Source organism: Cricetulus griseus, unplaced genomic scaffold (genome assembly GCF_003668045.3).
Source record: "Cricetulus griseus strain 17A/GY unplaced genomic scaffold, alternate assembly CriGri-PICRH-1.0 unplaced_scaffold_1, whole genome shotgun sequence".
Taxonomy (NCBI): Eukaryota; Metazoa; Chordata; class Mammalia; order Rodentia; family Cricetidae; genus Cricetulus; species Cricetulus griseus.
Genome location: NW_023276808.1, coordinates 5,685,975 through 5,694,215, shown reverse-complemented (window position 1 = coordinate 5,694,215; position 8,241 = coordinate 5,685,975). Strand labels below are relative to the sequence as shown.

The 8,241-nt window shown below is 36.7% G+C and overlaps 1 pseudogene; it reads left to right on the top strand.

Annotated features, from left to right (window-relative positions):
- Positions 1-624: 624 nt before the first annotated feature.
- LOC113838690 lies at positions 625-5,335 on the top strand (annotated as a pseudogene).
- The last annotated feature ends 2,906 nt before the right edge of the window (positions 5,336-8,241 follow it).

The window sequence follows — 8,241 nt, the reverse complement described above, 5'->3', positions numbered from 1 at the left end:
TGGAAACAAAAGCAGAATTGCTCCTCCAAAGCAGTGTTGATTCTCATTTGACAAATATATTTTACTGTTTTAAAGTTAAGGCATTCTTAAATTATATAGACTCCTTTATTTCAACAATCCCTCTGTCAATGCCATTTATCTGGAGCTATTTAACTTACTGCCAAAGCAAACTTTAGATTGCTAAGCCACACATGGATCTTAATCATGCTCTCCCAGATGTCAATGCTCTCTTAGGATTTCATGGGAGCAAAGTCTAAAACTCACAGTATAGTCATATACAAATGGAGAAGAACAACACACAACCTTTCTAGAGCTCTAGCATTCACATGATTGTCCTCTGGCAATCATTTTGACTGAGGTTATCCTTGCTACTTAGTGTACTGGCTGTTCAAAGGTAAACAGTAGGGAGAAATTCATTAAGGAAATATTTTTCAGCATTCTCAGGCCTTACATTAAAATATAGCATGTTGGGTAAAATTTACTTAAATGTTTTACTCCTTTAGCTCTTTAGTTTTATGCCTTTTGGGGAGGGAACCTCCCAGGTCCCAAATTGATGCACAGTTGCATGTTATATAATGCATGTCATTTACTTGGCTCATTTTTAGACCAATTTCTCTAGTTAAATGATCCAATCTACCTTTCACCTCTTGACTTTTACCTTTCTCCATTTATGTATATCTTACTTTCCTTCCTACTTCATGACATGTTGTGTGGCTGGGTAGCTGGCCCTGTACTCTTCTTTTTCTTGAGCCTTCCTCCTTGCTTCCAGATTTATCCTTCTGTGTATACTTTGTTCCTGATACCACAGCCTATCCTTTCTCCTGACTCACTATTGGATAAAAACCTCTTCATCAGAATATCAGCTGTTGTATCCAGGCAAAGAAGAACAGCTTCATAAAATTAAACTAATACATCAGAAAAAAATTAACACATAGTTACTTCATTAAGCAAATTTTCTATAGCATAAAAGTAACACATTTTAAAATAAGGTTCTACAGAAACACACATTTACAATATGGTCAGTATTTTGCTTTAAGTTGCATACATGTATGTGATATTTTAGAATGCCATGAAGTATAAAGATGTGCATATTGACTTCACTTGGGAAGAGTGGAATATGCTGGATACTTCTCAGAAGAATCTCTACAAAGATGTGATGCTGGAGACCTATGAGAACCTCAATGATATAGGTAAGAGTATATTTTCCTTCCCATTTTAAAATAATAGTACAGCTGTTCCTTAGTTATTGGTGCTCTTCTTTAATTTGATTGAGAAAGAAAAAGAATGTAATAAATAAATCAAAGTTGTAAAGCTCACTGATGACAATAACATATTTTTTGCACATTTGCCTATATTATTTTTCAATAATACTGTATACATTTTCTTGCCCTATATTTTAGGATACTCTTGGGAAGACAATATTATTGAAGAACATTGTGCAAGTTCAAAAAGACATGACAGGTAATTTTCATTTACAAGCTCACAGAAATGTGTCTCTGAAGAAAATGAAATGTGTTCTGAAGTTTGAAACAGAAACAGCAGTGTATTTAAGCACAGCTTAATTTGCATTGATGATCATTAAATTCTCACAAGAACATAGAATTCAATTTCAGGTAGTTTAACTGCATTTGCAAGGCAATATTTTAAGAATGAAGACAAGGAAATAATGCATTGGGAGAAACTGCCACTTAAATCATTACACCACGAAAGCTGTGCTGTAGTACCGTAAATGCACTTATTTCATACTACCTATATTACTAAAGATATAGAAAAGATTGAATTGATAGTGATGTCTCCAAAACTTCCATTAAGCAAATACTCCATAAAAAAGTTGGTTTTACTCATGTACTTGCTGTGACAGGAGAAATTATTGTCAAGAGTCAAGGGACAGTTATTGTAGGGAATGTATAATCACAATAACATATATCTATAAGGAACAGAAAGTCAAAATGAATTAACTGAGGAAGCCTCTTTTTGTAATCTTTACATTATTAAGAATATCATGTACTAGTCAGGATACAAGCCATTTCAGCAGAGATATGTAGAACATGATATACCTCTCTTGCAGGATATTTAAAAGTCGTGTAGTAGTTCCCATTTTGAGCATACTTGCTGAATTTGATTCAAGTGTACCAGGAATTTGTTTTCCATCTTCATTGATAATACACCAAGCTCACTCTGTAGAAAAGCCCTATGACTCTATGACTGTGTAAATACTTCTCACAGAGAACGAAAAATTCAAAATACAAAAAGGATGATAAACTTCTGAATTTTTCAAGTTCTCCTCATTAAATGAAAAATCATCTGTAGAAAAAGGTTCTGAAAATGAGAACCATGTAATAAAGCCTTATATATTCACAGCTATTTTCAAAGATACATGCAACCCTTAAAGAAGGGGAATAGAAGAATGTAAGCACAGTGATAAAACTATAATATCTGACTCGTCTTTGCAACTGAAATAAATTGTAATATTAATTTATACAGGTAACAAGATTTGACATTGCATAGAATATGGTAAAGCATTTACATATGACACTTTTCCTGGCAGGCATGAAAGAAGACAAACTGGAGAGAATTGTTCTGTATACACACAATGTGATAAAGCCTTTGAAAATAACAGTTATCTCCAAAGTCATGAAAGAAAACACACTGGAAAGAAATATGAATGTAACCAATGTGGTAAAGCCTTTGCATATCACAATTATCTTCTTATTCATCAAAGAAAACATAGAAGGGAGAAAACCTATGAATGTAATCAATATGATAAAGCCTTTTCTCATCACAGTACTCTTCATAGGCATAAAAGGACACATACTGGAGAGAAACGTTATGAATGCAATCAGTGTGGTAAAGCCTTTACTCAGCACAGTCATCTTCAAATGCATGAAAGGACACATACTGGAGAGAAACCTTATGAATGTAATCAGTGTGGTAAAGCCTTTTCTCGGCCCAGTCATCTTCAAAGGCATAAAAGGACACATACTGGAGAGAAACCCTATGAATGTAATCAGTGTGGGAAAGCCTTTTCTCATCACAGTAGTCTTCTAATGCATAAGAAGACACATACTGGAGAGAAACCCTATGAATGTAATCAGTGTGGGAAAGCCTTTACTCGGCACAGTAGTCTTCAAATGCATAAGAGGTCACATACTGGAGAGAAACCCTATGAATGTAATCAGTGTGGTAAAGCCTTTTCTCATCACCAAACTCTTCAACTGCATAAGAGGAGACATACTGGAGAGAAACCCTATGAATGTAATCAGTGTGGGAAAGCCTTTTCTCATCACAGTACTCTTCAACAGCATAAAAGGACACATACTGGAGAGAAACCCTATGAATGTAATCAGTGTGGGAAAGCCTTTTCTCATCACAGTACTCTTCAAAAGCATAAAAGGACACATACTGGAGAGAAACCCTATGAATGTAATCAGTGTGGGAAAGCCTTTTCTTGCCACAGTCATCTTCAGAGACATAAAAGGACACACACTGGAGAGAAACCCTATGAATGTAATCAGTGTGGTAAAGCCTTTTCTCAGCACAGTGCTCTTCAAAGTCATAAAAGGACACATACTGGAGAGAAACCGTATGAATGTAATCAGTGTGGTAAAGTCTTTTCTCGGCACAGTCATCTTCAAAGGCATAAAAGGACACATACTGGAGAGAAACCCTATGAATGTAATCAGTGTGGGAAAGCCTTTTCTCATCACAGTACTCTTCAACAGCATAAAAGGACACATACTGGAGAGAAACCCTATGAATGTAATCAGTGTGGTAAAGCCTTTTCACAGCACAGTGCTCTTCAAAGTCATAAAAGGACACATACTGGAGAGAAACCGTATGAATGTAATCAGTGTGGTAAAGTCTTTTCTCACCACAGTAATCTTCAAATACATAAAAAGGCACACAATGGATAGATACCATAGGAAAGTAACCCGTGTGGTGAATCTTTTTCACAGCACAGTATTTGACTGCATCAGAAATTAACTTATACTTGGTGATTATGGAAATTTCCAAGGCCAAATCTCAAAAATATGAGGGAAAAGTACAAAAGAAATGATCAGGATGTAAGCTGACAATAAATGTCTTTAAAAGATGGTTGGCTAACCAAAACCACAAGAGTGAGTTTATCTCCCATATGATAATAGGCATCATTGGGAGATCACAATTCCACATGTGAGATGTACCCCTGCTTGATTTTATACCTACTGTAAGGACAAATTAGGAACTTTCAGGCTCGTAGTCTGACTCGTCTGAATGGGCTCATATCCTGCTTCCCTGAAACCTGCAAACATTCAGTTTGGAACTCTGAATGGTGGTGACTTGATGGGAGCCATACAGGTTGTCATTAACCTTTAGGCCTAAACTTGGCACACCACAAGGCTATAGAACTGTCTTTTGATTATAAATGACTCCCCGAAGCATGATCACCCAGAAGGAACAACATGAAAGAGACGTCAATCTATTGTCCAAACACAGGTCCACTTACCTAAGAAACCCTCCTGCACCTCACCATTTACCTAGGTAACCCTCCTTCTCCCCACCACTCATGAACTTTTGACCCTGCCAACATCTTCTTTCTGTAGTTTTCTAACATCCTGCTTAAATGAACACCTTTATCTTGGGCTCTTCTCCCCCTCCCCCTTTACCTCATACTAGTGACTATATAGGCTAGCCTGGAAAAATTAAAATTTGCCACTTAATCAGAATCCTGTCTGTGGTCATTCTCTCTTGTCACTTTTCCCCATTCCCTCCCCTTCCCCGGATATCTTGCTGTAGAGTGCCATTCCACAGGTCGAGACAACTACAGTGACTAGAGATGACATACAGATTGTGGCAAGAAACTGTATTGAAGTCACGCTATGGATTAGTCCATATTATATTTCCAGAGCTGTGGAGAATGGAAGAAATTTTAGGGAGATACCTTAAGTTTTGATGCTTGAATATCAAATGCCACACAGGATTCTTCGGTTGTAACTGAGGACAAGCAGACATATAGTGTATTTTTTTTGTCCACTCAGCTGTGATGGGTCAGCCCCATTCACTTCTACCACTCTTTAGTTTTTGGCAACTCATGCTGTTGTCAGTGACAGTACCCGCAGTCCCTTCTGGGACTGTAATGCTTCTCAGTCCACTCCCAGCAATCACTGGTACCTGCCTGATTCACAGGAATAAGGTTGTTCTATGTGATATTTATGTCACCCCCATTGAGTAATATCTAGTGAAAGAGTAGACACCATGAAATTCTAAATTCCAAGTGAATTTCATTTTGGAAAAGACTGATTCCTCCAGATAAGATTCTATCTACTGTAGCAATATTTATGGCTTCTCTGAACATCTTGCTGGAGAGGCAGTACTTGAGGCTTTGGGTAGTCTTTCAGATGGAAAAACTTAATATATGGCTTACTTATATTTGTTAGCTGGGCATATCACTTACCTTCTATCTAAAACTGTTATGACCCAACGATGAATTACTTATCTTATGTCTACATCACTGTTCCAAATAGTATCAGGCAGGAATCATCTCCCTATTTTTCTCTTAAAAACAGCATATTCAATGCTGAAACAATAAAACAATCAACAGAAATGGACTCAGCAGACTTTCTGCACATATTTGCAAATACTTTATTCACACCTACTTAAAAGAATTAAGAAGGGAATAAATTGGGAAAGAAGAAGAAAGTGATGCCATATATTTTAAATAAAATGGATAAAAATAAATGTTACATAAAAATTTGGCTAGAAAGTGAGCTTAGCAATAAAGAGCACTGGGTATTATTGCATTGGACATAGATTATATTTATAGAAACAGTGGTTGCTGACCATCTCCTGCAACTTCTGGTCCAGGGGAACTATTTCCCTCTTCTGGCCTCTTCAGGTACTGCAAACATCCAAATGTGGACAAACACACATATACATAAAGTTTAAAAATAAAATTCTGTACAGTAATGTCAAAGCCTTGAGATAGGACAGCAGTAATGACTTGTCAAAAAAATTCTTTCTGGTCCTCCATAGAAGCATATGTGGCCTTCCTCTGAGGAAGCTTGCTCAGAAGGAAAGAAATAGCTATCATTCACAGTGTGCATTTGTGTTTTTCCCATTTTTTTATTTCTGTTCTACGTGCTTTTATGTGTGACGACTGTGGTACTGATATATCTTTTACATGTATCTCTAACAGTATACATTATAGTGTACTATAATAAATCACACATTGCTGGGCGTTGGTGGCACATGCCTTTAATCCCAGCACTCGGGAGGCAGAGGCAGGTGGATCTCTGTGAGTTCGAGGCCAGCCTAGTCTCCAGAGCGAGGGCCAGGATAGGATGCAAAGCTACACAGAGAAACCCTGTCTCAAAAATCAAATAAATAAATAAATAAAATAAATCACACACTATAATATATTTATATCTGCATCATTACATATTCTCTAATTTTTTTCTGTAAATCTCCGTCAGCCTAAGTAGTTAGAGATGCAATCTTCTATCTTTATTAAATTTTCCAAAGCATAACCTTATGCCAAAGTAAAGCATACTTACTGATGACAGTAGTTAGTATTCAGCTATCTCTATTGGCCTGTACTTTGGTTTCTGACAGGATATGCCTTCAGCTTCAGCTAGTAAGAGGTCCACCAGTGTATTTTCACTATGTTCCCTTTTTAAAGGGCCCTGCCCATATCCTCATTCTGCTCTCCCTCTCTCCATCTCTGTTGTCTGTTTCCTCTCTCTCCTCTCTCTCTCTCTCTCTCTCTCTCTCTCTCTCTCTCTGCCCTTCTTCCCTACTCCTATTGCTCCTGTCCCTGAGCTGGTCTCTCCTCCCTTTCCCCATGTTATCATCCCTTTGCCTAATAAAATACCTTCTGGTTGATCCTTGTCACAAGGATTCTTTCTTAAATTTAAACAGGTCATGTGGAATGCAAACTCTTTGCCAGGATGGATCCTCTTTAACATAAACCACCAGTTTATTCTTTATTAACATGCTGTTAATAAAGAAGTTATAGCAAAACAAATTTGTCTTCCCTGTTGTAAAATACATATCACACAGTGGTTCTTTTAAAAAAAGTGTTAATCTTGAACTTTCTTTGAAAAGTTTTCATTTCCTCACTCTGAGAAATTGATTGCATTCAATCAACAATTGTAGAAAACAATATGGTGTCCACCTTATTCTAATAGACATTGTTTTCTTCATCATAGGGGAATGAAATGCATTTAGCACTCAGAGCTATATCCTCCAAAGTTCAAACAGCAGAATGCTTTAAGCAAATATCTCACTTTCTGGTGAAACAGCATTCCATTCCCAACCCATTTTCTCCTTTTGCCAATTGAGGGGATTGGAGTTTACAGGGAGAATGCTGGCCATTGATTTCTTTGAATGTTTATTTTGACTTTAATCTTGTCATTCCTATTTAAAAGGCAGTTTTATAATTATAGGTGTGTTTGGTGTCTCCTTTTATCAGTGGTGCCATTAATTTTGTGTGGTTTTTATTATAATTTAATTATAATACATTTTCTCTAAAAATGAGGAACCATTACCTAAGTTTGTATTCTGAAAATTTACTGTAAATGAGTTATGTGGGATTTTGTTAGTTTGTGGACTTTATATTGGAAAACAAGTTTACTTTTCTCCCCTTTATCTTAGAGTCTTACCTCTTTATTTCTTTGTGTATCTGTGTTTTCATGTTTTCCCTATCATTATCGTTTGTGATTTTGTTTGTTAATTGGTTTTTATGGTTAGTATGGTATTGGATTTTTAAAATACTCTCCTATACTGTTCTCTTTCCCAGTTTGCTTGAATTCTTAAAATGACATAAGCAAGCAGCAACACAGTTGATGTCTTGACCAGATCACAAGGGCTAGTTTCAAGGTCTGTGAGAGGTTGTGTCACATGGTGATGGTTGTGGGAAGGTTCTTCCACTGAGAATGACAATATCCCTGAGGAAGTTGCACTCTGCTGATTAAGAAAACTGAACCGGGAGGTGGTGGCTTCTTCAGTCCCACAACTTGGAAGACAGAAGTACATGCAACACACACAAAAAAGAAACCAGAATATATCATATAAAACTAAGAGAAAACATATAGATGTACAGATTAAGATACATGGCACAGGGTTAATTATAGGTTAATTTTATCTGTGAGTATTCACTTGCACAATAAACTGATTAGCCCAAAAGTTCTAGCTGTAAAGATTCATACCCAGCTGCTCTCCATGATCCAAAGGGAACCAAAAGAGAGCAAGCCTGTCCTGAAA